The following is a 26,009-nucleotide window of genomic DNA, read 5'->3' as shown; positions in this document are numbered from 1 at the left end:
GACAAAGGATACCAGTTAATCTTCAGAAAGCCTTTGAGTCTGTTGAGATGGAAGCAGTCATCAAAGCCCTAGCCAAACAGGGCATTCAAACTCAATACATCAGGATCCTCCATGAGCTGTATTATGGATTCACTATCAGGATCGCACCATTCTACAAAGAAGTGATTATCCATGTCAAGAGAGGGGTTCAGCAGCGTGACACCATTTCACCAAAACTGTTCAGTTCCACCCTTGAGAACGTCATGTGATGACCGGAATGGGAAGGAATGGGAGTGAAGATAGACAGTCGGCAACTACACCACCTCTGCTTTGCTGACAACATTGTTCTAATAACACCAAACATTAGCCAAGCGGCACAAATGCTGGCTGACTTCGACCATAAGTGTGGAAAGGTCAGACTTCAGCTGAATCTCACGAAGACGATGTTTATGAGAAAGTCTCGTTCCTGACATTCCATTCGCTCTCAACGGAACAATCATCTCTGAATGCAACAGTTATGTGTACCTAGGTCAAGAAGTCAACATGACAAATGATCAGGCACCTGAGTTGCGCAGGAGGAAGAGAGCGACTTGGAACACCTTCAAGAGCGTCAAAGAAATAGCTAAGAGGATGAAGAACCTCTAGCTCTTGGCACATCTCTTCGATTCCACTGTTCTTCCTGCATTAACATACGCCTCAGACACGTGGGCCCTACGAAAGCAGGATGAGAATGCTATCCAGGTCTCCCAAAGAGGAATTGAAAGAGCTATTCTTGGAGTTTCTTGTTTCACTCAAATGAGAGAAAGAATCCAGAGTACCAAACTCCATCAACAGTCAAGAATCAGGGACGCTGTATCATTTGCCAAGGCATCAAAAATCAGATGGGCTGGACACATAATGAGATTTGGAGACGGCAGCTGGACTATAGCTGTTACTGGCTGGATTCCACGGGACGGGACATCAAAAGACCATGTGGAAGCTCAGATAGAGAAGAGAGTACCAAATGAAGGGTGTTGTGAGGGCCCTCCCAGGGTGGGAGAAGCATGCTAAAAGTAGTCGATAGACCAAACATGATTGCCACTCAAAGCCTCTCTTGCAAAACACAGTACCCAAAAGAAGAGAGAGAGAACAAGGGGGAATAACTTGCCACAGAGGCAGGATGGGACGGGGGGGGGGGATGAGGGGGGGGGGATGCTGGGACCCGTGGGGATGGATGACGGGCACTCGTGGAGGGATGGGCACTTGATCATTGTATAACTGAAACCCAAGCACAAAATTTGTAAGCCTATAACTGTACCTCATGGTTTTTCACTAATAAAAAAAGAAAAAAAATCACACACACAAAAAAAGAAATTAAAGTACTATGTGATAGTCTACTTCAAAAAAAAAAAAAAAGACCATGTGGCTGCCCACCTACAAGATGGTCAGACTTCTCCGTCAAGACCCTGAATGATCGGTTTGAGGCTCTTCGTGTTCGTAGAATGAGCAGATGCCATTGTGCTACACTAGCACGTAATAGGGATGAATGGCGATGTAACTGGCGCCACTCGAGCAAATTGATGATTAATGGGAAGTCAAGTGATCAAGTGATCAAATTTGTAGTAGATGCTCTTTAGTCTATGAGCTGAACTTTGAGATGTGTTTCATCCTGTTTTTCAGAGTTGCCCAGACGGATAAGTCCAGCGTCCATAATGGTACCTTTCTTGCTGATATAGTGTTTTGGATTTCTCGATTCACTGACTTTTTTCATTTTCCTGTGTGCACTTTCTGAGAACACTTGCTAAGAAAATATTTAAATTCACATCTTTGTTCAACAGTCTGAGTCTGGAAAATCCTAATTTAAGAAAGTATAACTCTGCTGTGCAGGTAATATGCTGCTGTCTGGGGTTTCCACCTTTATTCCCTAAGTATACCTTTAGTATCTCCAATCAATATAGTTCAAAAGATACTTGATTTAATGGTAAGGGATTTTAATGCAAAAATTATATAGACAGGCTTTCTCATCAAAGTTCTTCAATGTGCTAACTATGACTTTAACAAAGTCAACATCTCCTAAATGTCAGTGTCCTCATCTCTTTGTACACCAACAATAATCGTTCCACCTCAATTATTCTCATTCTCACTCAGAAAATGCCAAGTACTTTAAGTCCTACAGCTTTTCCAGACATGCCTCTCTTATTAAAATATTAACTGCAATATCAATCTATCTTGGCACATATTTACATAGCATCTGCCTTTTACTTATCCTGAATACCCCCTTTTTCTCAGAAAAAAATGGCTTAAAAATTAGGAACCCAGCATACATATTAATTCAATGATCAGACTTCAGAGAGGAAACCATGTCTAGGTTTGCCACTAGTTACCACTATGAGTTTTCTTCTTCCGTAACTATGGGTGCATACTTTAGAATAATATTCTTATGGCCACTGCTCTACGGATATTTATTTACATTGATGTTAATACTTGTGATAAATCCCATACCATTTTTTTTACCCTTTTTATAGAAGTTTTGTAATTTGTTACACTGCTAATGTTACTTTCATACATACATAATTCCAATACCACATTCACCACCACACTGCATGTCTCCCTCTACTAAGGTCCCAAGGATCCCTCCTAATCCACCTTCTTTCAACCCCTGACCCACCTTCCCATAGCTAAGATTATTTATGTAGGCCAAATCTTTAGTTCTATTTCTTCTGAAAATCTTGCTCCCTGACTAGGTTTTTGAAAAAATTTTTTCACATGATAATTTTTAATTTAGAAAATCCTTATTTATTAAATTTTAATTCATGCTATTTAATTCATTTTATTTAAGTGTTTGAGTCTTTTCCTTTTTTCTGTTTGAGATTAATTTGCTTTTTTCAAAGCATCATGGTCTGAGAGGATAGTTGACATAATACTTCTTGATTAAAAAATCAGAGACACATTTTCTGTCTCTGCATGTTGTCTATCTTGAAAAATGTCTAGTGTGCACTGAAGAAGAAAATGTGCCTGCTATTTGGGGATGAAGGGTCCAATACATATTTCTTAGGCCCTTCTCTTCTGCTTCCTTCTTCAAGGACAATGTTTTCTTCTCCAGTGTTTGCCTCTTCTATCTGACCAACAATGATAAAGGAGTGTTAAAGTTCCATACTACTCTTGTGTTGCTGTCAATTTCTTCTTGCATGATTATTAGCTGCTGTTTTAGATATTTTAGTGATCTGTCATTAGGTGCACATAAGTTTGAGTGTGGGTCTTCTTGATATATTGAACCATTGAGTATTTAAAAATTACCATCCATGAGACCACATTGTCTCATGGATGGTACGGCTCTGTATCACACAGTGAGTATGGCTCTGCCTTGCACATTGCATAACAGGTTCAATACCTGGCACCACATATATTCCCATGAGCTTGCCAGGAGTAATCCCTGAGCACTTCCAAATATATCCCAGAGGAAAGACAAAAATTTAAAAAGACATGACACATTCCTATCCCTTCTAGTATTTTTAAAGTCTAATTGGTATAAGTATGGCCATCCCAGTCTTTTAAGGATATTGTTTGTAAGATCATTTTTCAGACTTTGGCCTTGAGCCTGTTTTATCTTGCCTGCTCAGATTTATTTTTTGTACACATCTATAAATGTGGTTTTTATATATTAGAGGAACATGATCAACCATCTACTGAATGAGGGTAAAAAAACTAGTCATTTATTAATTTCTCATTTAAAATTCATAAACAAAATGGGAATTTCAACTTGAGAATGGAAACTGTTAATCCAAGCACTGAATGTTTCTTATATAATCAAATAGGATATCTCATATGATTTTTGTTATATTTTGAAACATTTCTTATATATCACTGTGATGAATTATATTGACAAAAATAAGCATAATTCACAAGTTTATAACTTAAAATCAAAATTTTATTACCTAAACAAAAATTTTTCGTACAAACAACCCTTAGAATATAACTAGCAAAATATATTATATATATTTATTGCTCGAGTGATAGCACAACATTTGCCTTGCATGTGGCTGACCCAGGTTTGATTCCTCCATTCCTCTCACAGAGCCTGGCAAGCTACTAAGAATATCCTGTCTCATGGCAGAGCCTGGCAAGCTCCCCATGGCGTATTCGATATGCCAGAAACAGTAACAAGTATCACAATGGAGATGTTACTGGTGCCTGCTCAAGCAAATCTATGAACAAAGGCAGGACAATGCTACAGTGCTACATATTTATTAAAAATGTGTTTGTCTCACCAGATATTTCTTAATGTTCTTCAGGGTTTCATGAAAAAGTTTAAATTGCATTTGAAAAATGGCATCATTTAAATTTGGAAGTAATCTAATTTTTATCCTTTCAGCTTGTTTTGCTCTTTTTTTTTTTCGTAAAATATTCTATTTCCAATAGCAGACCCAAAATGCAGTTCAAGATCTGGCAAGAAAATCCAGAGAAAGGGCCATGTTCTCTTACCACAACTTTTGTAGCAGAGATTAGCCTTGAAGTATATATTCAAGGTACTGGAATTATTTAGAAGGTCAAGTTCTTTATTTAACTTCAACCCTTATGAATTATATTAAACATTCTTAAGTAGTTAGATAAGAATGATCCCTAGCAAAAAAAAAAATTACAAAGTAAGTATGGAAGGACAAATGTCAATGTATGTTGGTGTGAGGAATTCTTGTTGCTTTTAAAATATAAAATAATAATAATCATTTTTAAACACCAAAAGCTCCATAGGAAGTAGACATTTTTTACATTTTCTTAATATCTCATTTTAAGACAAGCTACTTCTGGTGAATTTATATTACTTTGAATGACTTCAAAATTGTCCATCTTATGGGTTTTCAGGGAAATGATGGAATTTGAGAACACTTTTAGATCGGCAACTGAACCAACTGAACCAACCATAAGAAACTCTTCCCTTTTACTTCACTATTTGTGGGTATTTGGTCTGTGTTAAAAAAAGGGGGGGGGGCTGAAAACACACTTACTGGGGAGCATTGCTCTCTTCCTAAGGCTTTTTGTTGTGGATGTGCTACATATTGAAATACACCAAGTACACTTCCCAAGGGAAAGTGACATTTCATCCCTTGGTAGCATATGAGCAGATGCTGTCAGCATAGCACTCACCAGAATACAAGTTTATTTCTCCTCAAAATATTCTACGTGAACATCTATGAAAGTACTTGAACACTTTCTCTGTGAGAAATTCTTTAGAATCCTCACAAGGTGGCCCAGCAGGTGATCACTCCTGATTTTCACTGTCTGGTAAGATAAATAAACTAAAAATATTATTTCTAGAGGCTTGGGAGTTCATTCAAGTGAAGAAAGAGAAGCTCGAAGTGACAAAGTTGTGTATCACTTTCTAGCATTAATAGCAAGCTTGATAAATTTAATGGGAAATAGTTTTAATCATTTCCAGGTGTCTAGTACTGTTCTAGGAGCTATTTGTGATATAAAGAAGATATAAGACAATGTCATGTTTTGTCCAAGAATGGTTTGTCATTTAAACCTCTCTGATGATGGTCCTGACATTCATCTTTGTACCAAATATGAGCTGTTATTTATTGGTGATATTGCACCAGTCATGATGCCATAATTCACAGTTGCAAAGTCAATGAAACAGACTTAAAAGCAGCCTTTCAATCATTTGTGATTTGATAGATATGAATTTAAAAAAAACTGAAAATTAGATTTCATAGCACATACATCATAAAGTACGTTTTCATGGGGAAAAGTACAATTACTTGCTATTCAGACTGATTTTGAAAATACAGAATGTGATTTTACAGTGATGATTGAGAAATCTAAATGGGCTAGACAAATCAGCCACATATCTTAAGATTACCATTTGGTCAGTAAATGAAACGAAGAAAAGTGAAAAGGAAAAAGAGAAACTGGAGCAACAAGTTGACAGAGAAAAGAACAGCAAACACATTTGGTCATTCAAAGTCCACTTGGGGAGATGGTCTCCAAAGTCAAGGTAAAATTTCTGGACTCTGAGAAGAAGTTGTGAGCACTGCACATTCCACATTCCTCTTCTAAAAATGACCAGTTGGTTCTATTGCTAGGGGTCCGTCAGTGGGCATCTTCTGGTTCTTGATCCTTCAGCTATTTCCTGTACCATAGAGGCTCACCTTGATCACAAACACATGTACCATGAAATACCAGTTTGGAACACAGAGGACTGAATGTACTAGGCAAATCTGTGAAAACTCTGCAGGAAAATTCTAGCTCTGGAGATTTCTGATTGCTGGGGGAAGAGGAGTGGGACAGATACCTCCTAGATTGGGCTCTAGTCACCACCTCTTCCCTCATCTCTTCACATATAACAAGGTATTTGCAAATAAAATCATTCTGTATACTAAAGTTTGTTTATTTTTTTTTCTTAGAGCTGGCTTCCTCAAAACCAACTTAGGTCATCAGAGCTAATTTCCTCAGAACCAACTTGTAACCTCATGATGATTGGACCAAAAGGATTTTGGCTAACTTACTCAAATGAACTTGCTTATTGAGTCTAAGCCAGACTATGTTCTTAAAAAACTATGAAATTTTGTAAGTGAGGAAGGGAAGGAAATAGTTTGCTGAAGATCAAACATGTTTATTTTTTCACATTATATTCTTTCTTGAGGAAAAAATATTAACTGTAGAGCGTTCCCTTCCCTTTAATTGTTCAACTATTTACTTTTCAGTTTTAAATGATTTCTATATATTTGCAGTGCTCAACACTGCAGGGTTTGAACATAATTATAGATTGACTTTTGATCTTTATTTAAAGCAAATTACTGTGACTTCTGAAGATGGTAGAGTCATCTGACGCCAGGGCTGCTGGAGAGGCAGCCCCTCGCAGAGCTCTGAACAGCCAGTTGCTGGGCTGCTGTACTCACAGAATCTCTGTGTGAATGAATAGTGCCTTTCTTAAGATGATGTGGGATGTTTTTTGTTTTGTTTTGCTATTAGCTCTAGCTTTCTTTTCGTTTTTTAAAATTTTTATTAGTGAAACACCATGAGGTACAATTGTAGACTTACAAATTTTTGTGCTTGGATTTCAGTTACACAATGATTGAATACCCATCCCTCCACCAGTGCCCAAAAGAATTTGAAGTCAGATAGAAAGAAGTGGGCTTAAGATGCATGGCATGTTTTGCATGCAGCAACCTTGCATTCCCAAGCACATGATAGTGCAATAGTTAAGACATATATTAGTTATTAAACCAGAGTTGGTCCCTGGCTTAATAAGGTTTCCTGAGCACTACTTGGTGCACTTATGCAGGCTCCCTGAGCACTGTAGAGGGTGGCTCGGGAAATGCCTTGCACCATGGGGTTGACCCAGATAATTCAAGGCCTCACATATGAAGGTCCTTGGAGTGAATCCACAGCTCAGAACCCTGGTGCTTTAAGGTCCACTGAGAGCCACATGGATCCAAATATAAAATTTCCAACAAATAATTATTGATATTTACGAAATTTCTTTTATTATTCTATAACCTTCTCTTATTACATTAACTACATGTTACACATCTTACATGAGCATAAATAATTATATGGAGCGATAGCACAGCGGTAGGGCGTTTGCCTTGCATGCAGCCAACATGGCCGACCCGAGTTCGATTCCTCCACCCCTCTCGGAGAGCCCGGCAAGCTACCGAGAGTATCTCGCCCGCACGGCAGAGCCTGGCAAGCTCCCCGTGACGTATTCAATATGCCAAACACAGTAACAACAAAGTCTCCAATGGAGACGTTACTGGGCCCGCTTCAATCAAATCGATGATCAACGGGAGGGTCTTTCCTTTTACTTACTTCGAGCTATAAATAAAACACTTTATTATTTCACTGGAAAATTTTAACTTGTGAGTATGGCATTTGTCTTGCACAGCTGACCTGGGTTCAATTACTCTGCCCCTCTCAGAGAGCTGGGCAAGCTACTGAGAGTATTTTTCCCGCACAGTAAAGCCTGGCAAGCTCTCCATATGCCAAACAAAGTAACAATAAATCTCACAATGGAGACGTTACTGGGTCCGCTCAAGCAAATTGATGAACAATGGGAGGACAGTGCAGTGCTACTGATAATACAAGTTACTCTTTTAAGAAGCATGGTTGGTCTCTAGCTGACTATGACTAAATGTTTTCCTTGTAATTAAGAAAACCTTATGAAGTACCAACAGTATTTTAGAGCTGACATGTACAGATTTGTGAGAGCAAATTGTTATGTAACTAGGAATTGTGTGAACTGATTGTCTAACATAGACATTATTTATAACATACACAAAAATGAAATACCTTAGGAAAATAAAAGATTATATGAACATAAATAAAACTTATATTAATACTGATTAAATATTTATAATTTAATTATAAAAAGGTATACTCATACAAATTAATTATATCTGCATTAGTATAGGTTTTAAATATATATTTAAAATAAAGGTAGATAATAATAAAATTTATTTTATCCTAATAAATTTTCTCTATTTTTAATGTCTTTGTGTTCCAAGTGCCAAGTGTATGATTCTTTCTAACACATTTGATAATATATACCAGGAGTCGAAATTGGTTGTGGTGAGATTAAGTACATCCCAACAAGAAGTACTTAAAAATCAAAGTGCACGCCCAGAGCGACAGTACAGCAGGTAAGGTGTTAGCCTGGAATGTGGCCAACCTGGGTTCAATCCTTGGCATCTCATATGATCCCCCAAGCACTGCCAAGAATAATTTCTGAGTGCAGAACCAGGAGTAGCCACTGAGACCCAAGAAGCCAAAAAACAAAACAAATCAAAGTCCTCTCCATTCTGTGTGCCAACCAAAATCAGTTGTTAAACGTTTACTAGTAAACCATTGTAAAGTGTTTATTTGCTACAGAAATTGTTGTGTTTAATATATATTAAATGACATAATGAATTCCCAACAAGCCTATGAAGTAGTTATTATTGTTACTTCATTTTATAGATGAGGAACTCAGGGCAAGCGGCCCATACACTGTAAAAAAGGTTGAGCCAGGACTTGAATTTGAGCAAATCCCTGCTTCATAGGCTGCTCAAAAGCATTTCTCTCTGTCTTCTACACTGTGGTTAGTGATTGCATCTTTTTGGGAAGGATATCTGAAGAGAAGCCAGAGTACTGTACATGTATGTGTGAGACGTTCCTTAGTACTGAGCAAAGTCTGACTTGACCCAGATGGCAGTCTGCATTTTAGCTTTTTCATCTGAAAAGTGTGCATCGTGCTAATCTTCAGTATAAGAAATGATGAAATGAGATCATGTGTGCAAAGCATTCAGTAGTGTCCAAAGCATAGCAAGTCTCTTAATCTTAACTTTTTATTTGCATTTGAAAAATCATATTTTATTATATATAATTTAATAGCACTGTAGCACTGAACTCCCATTGTTCATCAATTTGCTTGAGCAGGCATCAGTAACATCTTCATTGTGAGATTTCTTCTTACTATATTTGGCATATTGAATATGCCATGGGGAGTTGCCAGGCTCTGCCATCTGGGTAGGATACTCTCAGTAGCTTGCCAGGATCTCCGAGAGGGACAGAGGAATCAAACCCAGGTCAGCCGTGTGCAAGGCAAATGCCCTACCTGCTGTGGTATAGTTTATCTACTATAAACTATAGTTTATCATTTTAAAAACAATTTAAAGTTATTTACAGTAAGGGAAGATAAATCTTCTCCATAGGACCTGAACTTAAATATGTATGACAATTAGAGTACGGTTTTGGAATTAAGGTCTTTATGCCTTCTCAAACTTTTACCACTTGGTTAATTCTATAACATAGACAAAACTCAATAAAAGTTTATATTAAATATTTAACATTAAATATTTAAATAAATATGCTATGCTACATGTATTGTGAATTTTCCAAATCCTGAATCATTTTTTTGAAAAAATATATTCACATTATCCTTCAAATCCATCTTTAATGATTCAGAATGGCCATTCTTCAAAATTACATGCAGAAAAATAATTTGCATTTGATAGTATTTGATTCAAAATTAATTATTTTTCTCAATCTTTGCCCTAAGTAACAATATGCCCAAACTGAGACAGGGCAGATGACAGTAATACCCACTGCACTTCTTAGTTGCCTACAGATCAATTCTACTCAAATTAATTTAGATCCTTTGGCACATTTTTTTCACTAAACATCACATTATTAAAAATGTAAAATATGCCATGGCAGTTACTGAGAGAAAAATTTTTCAGTGTGAGTTGTACTTGAACATTTATTGGTACATAATTATGAAATACATGGTGCATGCAAAGCAGAAATATAAACAATTATTGTGTGGCATTCTAAGTGGAAGAAAATGAGTTTCCTAAGACTAGAGGAGACATTAAGATTATTAATTATTGACATATTAGCTGCAGAATATGTCAAAGGAAATAAATCTCTAAGCTTTGCATCTCATGCCTTATTGTTGATAATTTTAAGTTTCACAATAAAGTTTCTTCTGACATAGATGATGAAAGAAGATGAGTGCATTGGAAGAGAGACTGGACCAAGATTGAAACATTAGGTTTTACTATGAAAATTCACATATTAATGCTTATCTATAACTGTGATAATTGAAGATCTGAATTAACTTCTCTTCACTATTATCACAACTTCAGATGACAGTTAACGATCTTTTCAGACCAAAGACCCTATATTAGATACAAAAGATACAATGGTGTGTTTAGGTATGCATTCAGCAGTTAGAATAAAAGAGGAAACACATCTAATATATTCTTTAGACTATGAGGTTCTGGGAATATAACTCTCCTTTAAAAAATGTTTTTCCACCTATTATAGCAGCAGATAGATACCGATTCTACATATCAGTCCATGGATCTGCAGTTATAATCATGGCAGTAGACAATAGACTTGCTAAAACTGGACCCATTTTTTTAAAATGCGATGCCTAACTCAAAGGATGATTTTAAGAACCAAATATGCCACTTTGAGAATCCATTATGGTAGATCATCTTTTGGGTTAATTGAAATTATTAATTATGAAAATCTCACAGTATTCACGCATATTATTCTGAATGTATTTTTCAATATATGATGTTCTTTTACCAATATTACATTATTTGCCATTGATAAGGATGTTTCATGCAAATATTCATTTGTAATAATTTCTACTTACTGATAGTTATATTTAAGGGTTTTTCTTTCATAGTTTGGAAAGGGACAATTGGGCTACAAGCTGGAAGTGGTCAATGCTTATTCATCATTCTGTATTCAAGATCACTCCTGGAGTTTCTGGGGATCAATCTGAGGTGCTCTACATGTAAGGCAAGCTTCTCAAATCCCATAAAATACTTAAAGACTCTAGATTTAGGATTTTTCTTATTGTATTTACCCAACCTTTTACTCTGCATTTATATGGACCTTTGTCACTTACTTCTTCCTAGTCCAGACTTCTGGCTCTTGAAGGAAGCACCCACCCACCCGTTGTTCAGCAGGTAAGGTAGATTTTAGCATCAGTAGGTTTTCTGAGGTAAGCAATGAAGACTGGTCAGTCTATTTTTTACTGATTTAATGGAGCTCCATAAGAGGAATACTTACAAACCCCTAGGTAATCCAACCATTTCAACAGATGTTATTATAGCCTTTACTGAACTTCTGTCACACATCAGAACTTTCGATACTTTCGATACTACCCAAGGATGACCTCAGATAAATAATTCTCTCATTAGTGATCACTGAAAAAACAGTTCTTGGAAGAAAGATTCAGTGAAAATTTAAAGGAATACTGATAGGAATGAAAAGTGAAAGAATTCAAACAGAAATGAGTGAACTAAGGAATACTAGCAGAGCTCAGCATCAGAAAAGAAGCCAAAAATCAAATCAGTGGGCATTTCAAAGACAAGATACATTTCAGGAATAGTAAATAAGAAATCAAAAAGGAAATAAGATTCCTTAAGCCAAGTGCCAGACAGATAATAAATGGGTTAAGCACTTGCCTTGCACGTCACCAACCCTTAATCAATCCCTGGAACAGTATATGACCCAGCAAGCAGTGCCTGGAATAATCACTAAGCATAAACCAACAAATTAGCCCAAGTACTGCTGGAAGTGGCCAACAAAATAAAATCCTAGGAAGGAACAAGAATGTAAACACAAACTATGAGAACCCAGGAGACATAGCAAAATCAGAACTAAGAAGGGAAGCTCATAGAAAGACAGGCTTACACCTCAGGAATCAGGAAAAATTTCAAATTAATGACCTAAATTCTAAGCTTGAGAAACTAGAAAAAAACAAATAAATCCTTAAATAAGTTAAAGGAAGGAAATAATAATTTTAAAAAAGAAAAATACATGACACAAATTTTTAAAAATAATTTAATGGATATATGAAGCTAGAAGATATTTTTATAAATGATAAGATTAACAAACACTTAGCTAGACTGACAAGGGAAATGAAGAAACCCAAATAAATTAGATAGACATGAAGGGGGATAGTTACAACATACTCTCAGAAATACAAAAGATTTAATGACGTTACTATAATTTTATGACATTAAACTGAAGAATCTAGAAAAAATGAAATCTTAGAATCACATTTGAATACCTCTCAAGGTGAATCAGGAGAAACAGAAAACTGAACAAATCATGACTAAATGAATTGAAACAAATTGAAAAATCATCCCTAAAACAAAACCTAAGTCAAGAAGGGTTAATTGTTGAATTCCATCAAACCTCCAGAGATTTCCTACCTATACTCCTCATGAAGGAACCAGAAAGGAACCCAGGTGTGTGGGACCTGGGACTGAGATCTCCAAGCCTGCTCGGATGGGGTTTGGGCCTCCTCCACCCAGATCCCCCATCTTCCAATAGTTAGGCACTACACCCCCCAACTGCCCCCAGCACTGTATAATCCCATCAATGGGTAAGACACAGAGACTGTAAAACCAAGCTCCCAGAAGAGAACAACAGTTTCCTACGCCTGTGCCTGGCTGTCCCCACCAGGGCCCCTTGAGGGGGGGTGAGTTTCCCTCCCAACCCTGATCAGAGTCCCAACAGCTGAAGACCCCCAGAACCCAGGCACAGCCATGCTAAAGACCACTCTCCACACATTCAGATGAGCCTCACACAAGAAGGAACCAGCGGAGGAACTCAAGTCTATGGGACCCGGTGTTGAGATCTCCAAGCCTGCTCAGAACAGGACCGGGCCTCCTCCACCCAGATCCCCCATCTTCCAGTAGCTTGGCAGTTACATGCACCATCTGCCCCCTGCGCCATGTAATCCCATCAATGACCAAGACCCAGAAACTAGAAAACCAAGATTCCCAAAAGCATTCAGCTTCAAATGCTTTTTATTGTCTATTTCTCGCTCTCGGAGAACCTGGCAGACTACTGAGAGTATCCTGCCCACATGGCAGAGTCTGGCAAGCTCCCTGTGGTGTAGTAGACATGCCAAAACCCAGTAACAATGATGGGTCTCATTTCCCTGACCCTGCAAGAGCCTCCAATATGGCACTTGCTAAAATCTCAGGGCTAGGGTGAATGAGACATTACTGGTGCCTGCTTGAGGAAATTGATTAACAATGGGATGACATTGATACAGTTACAGTGATACTCTCAAACTTTCCGAAGTGCTGAAGAAATGGTACTTTTTAGTTTTGGGATCACACCCAGCAGTACTCAGGGATCACTCCTGGTGGTGAAAAGGGATACTATGGAATATCAGGGATTGAATTTTTGCTGGCAGCATGAAAGGCAAGCATCCTGATTGCTGTACAATCTCTCTGGCACCAGAAATGAAACTATTTTTAACAGCTTTTAGAATTGACAACATTATTCAAATACCAAGTTAAAATAAAGATGCCCTGATAAATACAAAGATCTATACTTACCATATGTCAAATCTTGTGTTAATATTCGAGATCTACAAAGTACACACAAAGATCAACAATAAAAACCCAATCAAAATGGGGCTAGTAAATGAATAGACACTTCCCCCAAAGGAATTGTGGATGACCAATAAGCATATATAAGTATTCAGTTTCCTTTATAATTAGGAAAATATAAATCAAAATAACAATGAAATATCATCTCACATCAGTGAGAAAGCGTATATCTAACTGGAAGCAATAATATTGGTGGGATATGGTTAAAAGAAACTTTCACAACTAGTGGAAATGTTCAGTCTATAGAAAATAATATGGGGGAAAAAAGCAAAACTAGAGTTTTATTATAACCAAGGATTCCACATCTGGGCATCTACATCCCTAACACAAAGTAAGTAGAAAAATGCATACACACCTATGTTAATTACAATGCTAGTACAATACCCAGAATATCAAAACTAACCGAAGTTATAATGACACATGAAGAGATATGAAAGTTGTGTGTATATACAACAAATTGCTATGCAGCATTAAGAAAAAAAAACTGAAAGATTACAGTTTTTTGCAACTTGGAAGTAGAAGTTATACTCACTGAAATAAATCAGAGGGAAAAGAACAAACATCAGATGAGCTCATTCAACTGAGCTATACAGAGAAACAAAACAAGAAAACAGTATTAGATGATGACAAACCTTTGGTCATTGATTGAAAAAACAGAGAATACCAATAGAGATGGAGAAAGCAGAGAATGAATAGTGGACTAGAAAAATAAGAATACTGATGGAGAATTATGCACACTTTGATTGTGATAAGGAACATTAACCGTCAAGATAAAAAATGTTAACACTACTGCAAGCATATTATTTTAACTATAATAAATGAATAATACACAATACATTTTTTAACTTTAAGGTTTAGATTGTATATAGGATTGTATGATTATCTTTATGTTTATTACTGAGTGTATTATTATTCTTATATTTATGAATGAAAATCATTTTATTGAAACAGTATAAAAGTAATTCTATAATTACCTATCAAAACATATATATGTATATATTACCATATTCAGAAAATATATGGATAGCATATCACTATTAAGAAATGAAATATTTAATTAAAATATTTCATAAATCAAGTCTCATGACCCACATTTACCTATATGCAGGCTAATCTGAAATAGTGATAGGAGGATAGAATACTAAAAAAAGTAGCATGCATAAATATAGCCAACATATTAATAAGTATGATGATAACCACTTAAACAAATCTGATTTAAAGATTAAAGACCTTAATATTTCTCTTTATTTTACAAGAGAAAGGTATGAAAGATAAGGTACTCAAGTATGAGTGCTTAAAAACTATATGCATTTGGCCCACATCACATATTGGGTTAGCAAAGCCACATTTTAAACACAAAACTGTGAATCTAGTAATTTTACTTCAGGATGATTCAAAGCTGCTCTAAAAACTGTTATTAGGTTTTTGGGTTGGACAATGCTAAAGAAATAAATCTACTTCTCAAAAACTATGATTATTTTTGCTGTTCAAATGTAATCCGAAGTCTTAAAAATCAAAGATCTATTCCCTGAATTAAATGTGGAAGAATGAATTAAATTCCAAAGCTACTATATAAACGATATTTCACGTTTGGTAGTCAACTAAATTATTACTTTTTCAACAGTGATATAAATTATGAATCTTTATTTTTATTTATTTTGAAAACATACAAACTAATGCCGATTTAACTTGTGAGACTAGCATTTTCTTTTTGGCTGGCAGGACATGTATCAGGTGTTACATGTGATGAAAACAAATGTCAAATAAATAAGGCCAATTGGAGCCTTTTTTTCCCTAACAACTCAGACCAGAAAAGGTCCAAAACTTTAACTGGAGAAAAGGAGAGCTTTGAAATCTATGCTTGTTATTGCTTAGTATTTCTGGATGACTAAGAAAGAGGCCGCGAAGCTTATCTATTAAGCAGCCCCAAGAAAGCTAGTCTGAGACTCAATTGCTCTCCCTCCAATTCTAATTGTTAATTCATGTGTAAATACTAATCCACCTCAAGAAGCCACAACGAATGTTATCGGATATAATGTACATGATGTGTGGTGAACTAACGCTCAGTAATACGATCAAAGAGCAATGGTGGCTTTCTCTTTATCAGTGCATTCCCCTCTTCTATTAAGAGGAAAAAATACGGAGCGAAGGCCAGGCTCTATGGTACATTGGCTTCTCATAATTTGTGCTGATATCTTTCTGTCAGCATTATTTCCTTTGGTTTATCACTTGCAGTAAACAGATTAGTAAACATCATTAGCTTGAGTCTAGTAACTGCAATCAAATTATCTTTGACCAGAGAAATAACCACACAAAAGATCATTTACCTTTAATGGGATCTGAGTGTTGTACTGAAGGGAAAACCCTGGTTAGAAATATGGAAGGATGGTATACCAAGACATTTTCTTTTTTTGTTTTTTAATTCCAAGAGTCAGTATTACTACATCTAAACTAGACACATATCCTTTGCAAGCAATCAATTTAATCTTAAAGAGTCAGGAAAACAGAGGACTGCAAGCCTGAAAACTGAACCCCTAACCCACTTAGGAGTTAGGAGAGAGCTGTGAGATTTAATGCAATAAAATTAATATCTTGTATGAATCTAAACATACTTTGCAGTATCAAGGATCAATCAAACTCTAAGTACAATTATAATGTCTTTCCAAATGGCAAGTTGATGAAGATGTCACTTTATAGTCCTGTTCTTGAAATACAATGTCCAATCCATCTAATACTATAATTTTTTCAATGAAATTTAAGGATGCTGAATTTCAGAAATATGAATCACATGAAAATAGGACATGTCCATATATCTATTGCTCTATCAGTTTGAGGGTTATTTATTTATTTTAGTGAAAAATAGATTCTGATTTTAGACCTTGATTGATGTTTCAGTTAATCGCATTTATTTACAAACTTGTATGGAAACATCAAATAGAAGTCTAATAGAAGAACGATAAATTGGACCTTCCGCATAAGTAGTAAGCTATTAATAATTTAGATATAGTGCTTAATTACCTGCCACTAGTTTAAGACTGAGCATCTTATTGTGTAGTATCACATTAGGGTGAAATTTTCAAACTTTGATAATATTTGTTGCATATATTGAATGAAACTATTTTAGAATTACACTTAATTATTTGTAATTTGAGTTTTAAAGATTAAATGAAATATTTCCAAACAAGTTATTCTCAAATAAATGTCTGATTTAGTTTCATTACAAAAATTACTTTTTATTCCAATTTAATATATTCATTTCTTCCACAAACAAATAATAGTTACAAATGATTTTACCTCTTTTGTTGAGAAACACTGCATGGGAAGTCAATAAACAGGGATTGATATTTTGTTAATCCTTTATTTTAGCAATTGTAAAATGGGGTGGTAAAAATGCCTGTTGTAACCTTTTCATTACAAGTTACTAAAGTACAAAATGACTTAATAATTTTGAGAAGCCTACCAAATTTCTTTGCCTACACCCTGAGAATAAAACAAGGGCGCGCACACACACACGCGCGCATGAGCACACACAGACAAAAAGTTTCTAACTAAAATACACTTAATTTAGAGCTAAATAAAAATGTGTATCTTGTTTTGTGATGAAAAGTCTTCCCAGCTTCGATTTTTATTTCGATGAATGCTAGAAATGTTTTAACATATAATTTTACACAAATCAAAGAAGTAAAATATTATTTTTTTTTTAAAATTAAAGGATCATGATTTATGCTACTGTGGCTGATAGTTTCAAATACCACACCTATTACCAGACCATCTGCTCCCCTTGTACCTATCCCCTGCTCCATCACCACCTCCTTGGTAATCTCAGTTCTGTAGAATGTTAAAAAGGGTTATTTGTTACTCCCTTTTCATCTTCCTTTACATCCTACATGAGATAGATCATTTTTAATTCGCCCCTCTTTCTGACTAATTTTGTTCAGCATGATACTCTAGTTCCATCCATGCAGCATCAAACTGCATGATTTCATCTTTCCTAATAGTTAATCAGAGTTCCACTGTGTATATATATGCCACAATATCCTTATTCACTTATCTATTCTTAGACTTTTGGCTTGTTTCCAGATCTTGGATACTGTGACAGTTCTTCCATGAACCCTGGAGCACAAATATACTTTCAAAAGAGTGTTTTGGGGCCTTTGTAGTAGATAGAAGTGGAATTGCTGGACTCTATAGAAGATCAATTCGTGCTTTTTGAGAAATCGCCATACTGTTTTCTATAGAGACCACATCAGATGACATTCATATTGTTCCACATTTGTGCTGACACCAGTTGTGTTTATTACTTTAGATGTGTGCCAGTCTCACTGGTGTAAATAAATAACTAAGGCTTTGATTTGTATTATCTTAATAAGTGATGTAAAGAATTTTTATGTATACCTATAGGTTATCTGTACTTATTCTTTGCTAAAGTGTCTATTCATCTCTTCCTTGTTTGGATTTGTTGTAAGTGTTAAGATAGAATAAGGCACTTGTAAAACTTAAATCTTAACCCTTTGCTAGATGAATGGTAAGCAAAGATTTTCTCCCCATATGTGAATGTTATTCTAGTGATTATTTCCTTTGCAATTCAAACACTTCTTATTTTGATATAGTCTATTTATTACTCGTGTTTCTATCTGCATGGCAATGGCACAAGGTTATTGAAAATGCTTCTATATTCAATTTCATGAAGGATTCTGCTGGAGTGATAGCACAGCGGGTAGGGCGTCTGCCTTGCATGCAGCCAACATGGCCAACCCGAGTTCGATTCCTCCACCCCTCTCAGAGAGCCTGGCAAGCTACCGAGAGTATTCGATATGCCAGACACAGTAACAGCAAAGTCTCCAATGGAGACGTTACTGGGCCCGCTCGAGCAAATCGATGATCAACGGGAGGGTCATATATATATATATATATATATATATATATATATATGTGTGTGTGTGATATACAATTTCTTAAGCTTTACATACAAATCATTGATCCTCTTTGCTAAAAACAATACTACAGGCCAATTGTAGGTCACCAGACTCAATTACCTCCTAAATCAATAATTCATTTCATCATTAATTTAGGTGAACTGTGTATTCTTACACACAAGACTGAGCTCTAATGCAATGGAAATTTTTAAAAATCTGGACTTTTTAACTATTTCATTGACTCTCAGAGGTCTTTCTCACCCTCACTGGTTATTGCAATGAAAAAAAAAGTTTTATACATTTTGAAACAACCACATACTGTTGAGACAATTTAATTTGTTTCTACTTATTCTTGTTTTCTGGCAATAGTATTCAAGGCTTCACATTTTCCCAAGTAATTCTTTAGCTATATCACACAAATTTTGATGTGTAGTGCTTCCGCTGTTATTAAATTCTAACTATTGCACAATGCTTCTGGCTTTTTGATATGTAACTTAAAATGCCATTACAAATGGAAACCATTTTCAAATAGCAGTTAGTAATGACTGAAAGAGTGCTGTTTCTATAGTACTTGAAGTATATTGGAGTTTAAATAAGGTTTGGACTGCTGTCTGCAATCTGAGACTAATCTACCATAATTTTTATGGAACAATGAGCTATGCATTAAAAAAACAAGTACTCTGAAGAATAAGTTCTTATAGGTCAGCAAAACCCTCCATGATATTGAGGCTAACGGTATCTTCAAAGACGACACTCCACTGACCAACCAAGTGGAAACAGAGATAAGGAAATGGAACTATATTAAACTAAGAAGCTTTTGCGCTGCAAAAGATACAGTGACCAAAATACAAAGACAATCTACAGAATGGGAAGAAATATCCACTCAATACCCATGTGATAAGGGATTGATGTCAAGGATATACAAAGCACTGGTTGAACTCCACAAGAAGAAAGCATCCAACCCCATCAAAAAAAAAAAAATGGGATGATGAAATGAACAGAAACTTCCTCAAAGAAGAAATCCAAATAGCTAAAAGGCACATGAGAAAATGCTCTATACCACTAATCATCAGGGACATGCAGATTAAAACAACAATGAGATATCGTCTCACAACACAGAGACTGGCGCACATCCAAAAGACCAAAAAGCTGTCAGTGTTGGCGCAGATGTGGGGAGAAAGGGGCCCTCCTTTACTGCTGGTGAGAATGCCGACTGGTTCAGCTCTGTTGGAAAACAGTATTGATGATTCTCAAAAAATTAGAAATTGAGCTCCCATTTGACCCAACAATACCATTCCTGAGAATATACCCTGGAGAGCCAAAAAAGTATAGTCAAAATGACATCTGCACTTCTATGTTCACTCTGCACTGTTCAAAATAGCCAAAATCTGGGGGGAAAAAACCCGAGTTCCCGAGAACACATGACTGGTTAAAGAAACTTTGGTACATCTACACAATGGAATACTATTCAGCTGTTAGAAAATATGAAGTCATGAAATTTACACACAAGTGGTTCTTCATGGAAAGAACCATCCTAAGTGAAATTAGTCAGAAAGAGAGGGAAGGACATAGAAAGATTGCATTCATCTGTGGAATATCAAGTAACAAAATAGGAGACTAACACCCAAGAATAGTTGAGATAAGTACCAGGAGGTTCGCTCCATGGCTTGGAGGCCAGCTGCACATGCTGGGGGAAAAGGCAGCTCAGATAGAGAAGGAAACACCAAGTAAAGAATCTTGGGAGGATCCTCCCAGTATGGGAGGTGCATGCTGAAAGTAGACTGTAAACCGAACGTGATTATCACTCAATACCTCTTTTGCAAACCACAACACCCAAAAAGAGAGAGAACAAAAGAGAATGCCCTGCCAGAGAGGTGAGGTAAGATGGGGGTGGGAGGTATACTAGTATCATTGGTGGTGAAGAATGGGCACTGGTGGAGGGATGGGTACTCGATCATTGTATAACTGAAACCCAAGCACAAAACTTTGTAAATCTACAACTATACCTCATGGTGTTTCACTAATAATTTTTTTAAAAAAAAAATAGGAAAAAAAAAGTTCTTATAATGCACAAACATTTTTAAGTTGATGCTTGTTTATACTGATAATCAGCTGCCTCAATTGGACAAAACTATGCCACATTGCAGTTCTAAGAACATTCTAGATGCATATTTTATAGTCTTTTCTATGTAGTTTTTCTTTAGAGGACTATATGGGTATATCTTAAAAGATAAAGTTTAAAAAACTCCCCTGTGTCAAGTCGTCTAGCACCAAAGACCTGTTTCTTTCCTCCCTTGGCCGGCACCTGCAACAATCTATTAGCTCACAAAACTAAAAATAAAAATAACTGTAATCGAGAGAACGCTAACTTTTATTTCTTATTTATTTATTTATTATTCATTTATTTTTAACTTGAGGCAAACTAGTAACTGGTCAGAGAAGATGGATTTGAGCAAAGAACTTGCTCCCCTAGCACTGCTAGCATGGTTCCTTAAATGAAGAGGCCACATCAGAAGAGGTCTAAGTGAAAACCTGTGCCCAATATTTCAGTGATAATTAGTTAATAAACTTAAAAACTCAAAGATTTATTTTAGATACTAATGGTCTGGAAAGATAGCACAGCGGTAGGGCGTTTGCCTTGCACGCAGCCAACATGGCCAACCCGAGTTCAATTCCTCCTCCCCTCTTGGAGAGCCGGGCAAGCTACCGAGAGTATCTCACCCGCATGGCAGAGCCTGGCAAGCTACCCGTGATGTATTCGATATGCCAAACACAGTAACAACAAAAGTCTCCAATGGAGACGTTACTGGGCCCGCTTGAGCAAATCAATGAACAACGGAAGGACAGTGACAATGACAGTGACTATACTTATAATCTATTTGACTGGCTACACTTCCATTTCCTAATCACAAATTCCAAATAAGCAGCAACCATTTTCCAATTGCAATAATTAATCAAATATTAGAGGTTGTCATATACCACATTGAATAAAGTGCCAACTAATTGTTCTTTAGTCATAGGAATGGATAATCACTGGAAGTTATACTAAATCCAAGAGCAAATATGGATGTCAAGTTTTCATTACAACACAAGCTTCTGAGTCTATGACCAAAGTCCCTATTTACTGAAAATCAACCATGTAGCCATTGCTACACTGTTATAGTCATTCTGTAGTTAAAAGCAAATGAATTCATAAAACTATAAATTAATGTAATTTTATCAATGAACTCCATATTTTTCTAATGTCAGATTATCATTTGTTATTTCAGAGCTATTCTTAAGAAGTTCAATATATCTTTTGCTTTAGAAGTCAAAGAATAATATCCTTTTTTGTATCAAATATCAAAATACATTCATTATAGGAAACCACATAATTCAAAGAATACACATCATATTTTTAATAGTGAATTTTCTACATTTTTATTTAAAAATTGTGAAATACAGAGATGGGGAGATAATGCAATGGGTAAGCCACTTGCCTTGCACACAGCCAACCAGCCCACCATTATATAGCATAGTTTCCTTTCTAATAAAAACAAATTTAGAAAAATATTTAAATAATAAATAAGACACAGTGAGTAACATGTTACTATGCCCCAGAGTTAAAGCTACAAACATAAGCTTTAATACTTGCATTTTCTCAGGAGCACTAGAAAAATAAAAAATATGGAACAATGCATCACTTAACAATCATTTATTTCTTTTTCTGGAACTAAATCTCAATTTTATGCTGAGAAGTTTTTAGAGGATACATTTTCTAATAGCAGAGCTCAAGGTCAGTGTCATATATTAAGTAAACCATAGACTTAGACAGGAAGCACAACCAATCTGTGAATAAACTTTTGTCTGTCATATTAAGTATTTGTTATTTCCCAAGGACATGGCTACATGATAAGCATGTACATGATTTCTGGGAAAAGCAATAATTATCTGTGTATAGTGATGTGCAAGACATTGGAAGAAGAACATAAAGCTTCCATTGAAAGTGCTCTCTGTCTTTCCATAAATTATTTATACGCTACTACTGAGATGCATGGTTGCATTTTAATCAGGTAGATTCTATTATGGCTATTTAGGATCACAGTTTTTTGTGGCTATTTATATACGAAAGGCATTTAAGGACTGAACATGAGTACTTTCAGGACGTAATATATAACTAGCCTAATTATTTTAGAAACATTTACATGAACATCCATATCCGATTTTAAAGAGAAAATGTGATTAGTAACACCACAATTCACATATTGATTCAGATTTTTTTTATCTATCACCTGATATGAAAATGGTCCTATGTTTTCTCTGATACTTAACTTGAATGTCATCTAAAACAAAATAGAATAAAGAAGATTACAATAGAACTTCAAAATAAAGCATTACATTTATTACCTATTGGAAATAAAAATGAATTTCCAATGATGTTCTCAATTCATCTCCACAACAACCCAAGATATAAGCCTAGAAATTTCCATTAGACAGACAATAAAAGGGAGAAACAAAAATAAATATGATAAATATGATAAAGATAAAAATAAAGTGAAGTCAATGAAAATGTCAGGTAAGGGCATCTAAAAATCTTCACAGAAGCAAAGAAGCAAGGAGAACAAGGACAAACTGGTCCAAATAAAGTGTAAATGGTCGAAATAAAGTCTTAAAACAACCCAAGGAGAAGTGATTAAAACTGAGACCAAATTACATTAAGAAGAGTACATTTTGCATATTTACTTCCTTATTCTATATCCCTACCTAAGCTCAATTAGTCATAAAAAACCAAATCCAATGACGGAGTTGACAATCTCTATAGGGCATCACTTGAGGTGCTATGTGAAAGTAAATCAAGGCTAGGGTGAGATTGTAATTTATAATACTTAATAGTGAAGGTGTAGCCCAAGTCCTACACAGAATCTTTGAAGAAGACTGAGAAATATATTGGTTAATACTTCAAGGGAATCACTGACCAAAACCAATAAGTGATTAGGAATTTTATTTGTTCTAGATAATAATATGGGCTGGATCTAGTAGGACGGGTAGGGCTTTTGCCTTGCATGAGGTCAACCTGGGTTCGATCCCTCTGCCCCGCTTAGAAAGCCTGGCAAGCTACTGAGAGTATCTTGCCCGCACGGCAAAGCCTGGCAAGCTCCCTGTGAGGTATTTGATATGCCAAAAACAGTAACAATAAGTCTCGCAATGGAGACGTTACTGGTGCCCGCTTGAGCAAATCGATGAACAACGATAGAACAGTGCTACAGTGTAGTGCTACATAATAATATATACTTTTCTGAATTATATTAAAGACAGCAAACCAACAACAACAAAAATAAACACGATCATATAATCAAGTTTATCAGATAACCTAGTTTATATCTACTCATGTTCAAAATCCCAGTATTCTTAGAAAAAAGTCTTTATCAGGGAAGTTTTTTTTTTAAATACCAAAGAAATTAGACTCATATACAGGGAAATAAAGTAGTATTTAGTAAATTGCCCTTTCCTTAAGAAAGCTTGGCAAGAGAAATATAAGTTAGTTCATTTGGAACTTTTAAATTTGTTTTATTTTTACTATTGTTTAGGTAACATGGTTACCATTGGTTGTAACCTATGGCATTCATGTGTGAAGTTACTGCATCTCATCACTACCAAAGTTTCCAAGACTCTCCCTCCATCACTCTCCCTGATTTAAGTACAGAAGAATAGAGTATAAGAGAGCACACATTATCAAGATTACCCATGAATATAGGTATCAATTATTCAAAAGAACCAAGGGGAAATTTTAGAATTGAAATGTTCCATTTCTACAATACAAAATCATGAGCACTAGTCTCACCAAAGAAATGGGTTTCCTCTCAGAGCTCTGCAGCCTGCATCCTTTGCCAGAACTTTAGGGTTAGGGTCTATCTTCAGTCTCAGGCCAGAGTGAGAACAAATACATTAAAGTTAGGGAAATGGAGGTTCCATTTTCTGTGTTTTCTGGTAAAAAGGAGACTTCCCGCAAAATTACTGATTCCTATGAACCCTAGAAACATTGAATTTGCTTCTCAAGCTCTGCTTAGAATTGAGCGAAGTGCATTAAAGATATGTGGAAAATCCTCTTTCTCAAAACACTGTTCTTTGGTTTTATTTTTTCTTTATATATACATGCTTTGAAATTTTCTAGCGGTATTTTCCCCTAAAATTTTAATTGCGATATATGGGAGAAAGAGACTATGATGAGCTAGCATCATTTTTTTTCTATCACCAGAAGACTTAAATATTTTACAAACCATCATAAAATTATACTACACTTGATCTTAGCCAAAAGGCCGAGAACCATAACACAGTGTTAAGGTGTTTGCCTTGCAAACGGCCGACTTGGCCAAGCTGGGTTCGATTCCTCTGCCCCTCTCAGAGAGCCTGGCAAGCTACCGAGAGTATCTCACCCGCATGGCAAAGCCTGGCAAACTACCGTGGCGTATTCGATATGCCGAACACAGTAACAACAAGTCTCACAATGGAGAAGTTACTGGGCCCGCTCAAGCAAATCGATGAAGAGTGGGAGGACAGTAAAAAACAGACAGATCTACATAAATTCTTTGAGGGAACAAAGAGAAAGCATTACTCGTTTCCTTATAAGAAACAAATTAAACTGAATGCAAAGTCAGAAAGGGGTGCCATTTAAAAGAAAAATTCCAGACAAAATTAATTCATGGGCTTACCTGTTAGTATTTATATGAAACTCATACACTGCATCAACAAAGCAGTCATTAAGACAAATATGAAGAGGCCAGAGAGATAGGACAGGGGATAAGATGTTTGGTTCACATAAAGCTCGTCACAGATAAATCCCTGACAATTCTTACAATTCCCTGAGCACTACCAGGAGTGACAGCTTAGCAGCCTCAAGAGTAAGTCCTCTGACTATGGCCCCAACACACCCAAAATTCAAACTCAAATTCAAAAATATTAAGTTTACACTTCACGGTCATAGTCCTCCTGTTGTTCAGCGATTTGCTCAAGCGGGCCCAGTAACATCTCCATCATGAGACTTCTTGTTACTGTGTTTGGCATATCGAATACATCACGGGAGCTTGCCAGGCTTTGCCGTGCGGGCGAGATACTCTCGGTAGCTTGCCGGGTTCCCCGAGTGGGGCGGAGGAATCGAACTGGGATCGGCCATGTTGGCTGCATGCAAGACAAATGCCCTACTGCTGTGCTATCACTACAGCCCCAAGTTTACAGTTACTGAGTA

At 36.1% G+C, this 26,009-nt stretch overlaps 1 pseudogene; it reads right to left on the bottom strand.

Annotated features, from left to right (window-relative positions):
• Positions 1-24,938: 24,938 nt before the first annotated feature.
• On the bottom strand, positions 24,939-25,095 carry LOC130044622 (uncharacterized; annotated as a pseudogene).
• Positions 25,096-26,009: the final 914 nt, after the last annotated feature.

Source organism: Sorex fumeus, unplaced genomic scaffold, assembly GCF_029834395.1.
Source record: "Sorex fumeus unplaced genomic scaffold, SorFum_2.1 ptg000122l, whole genome shotgun sequence".
NCBI classification, from domain to species: Eukaryota; Metazoa; Chordata; class Mammalia; order Eulipotyphla; family Soricidae; genus Sorex; species Sorex fumeus.
Note: the sequence above shows the minus strand (reverse complement) of the source record. Positions and strands in the feature narration are given on the sequence as shown.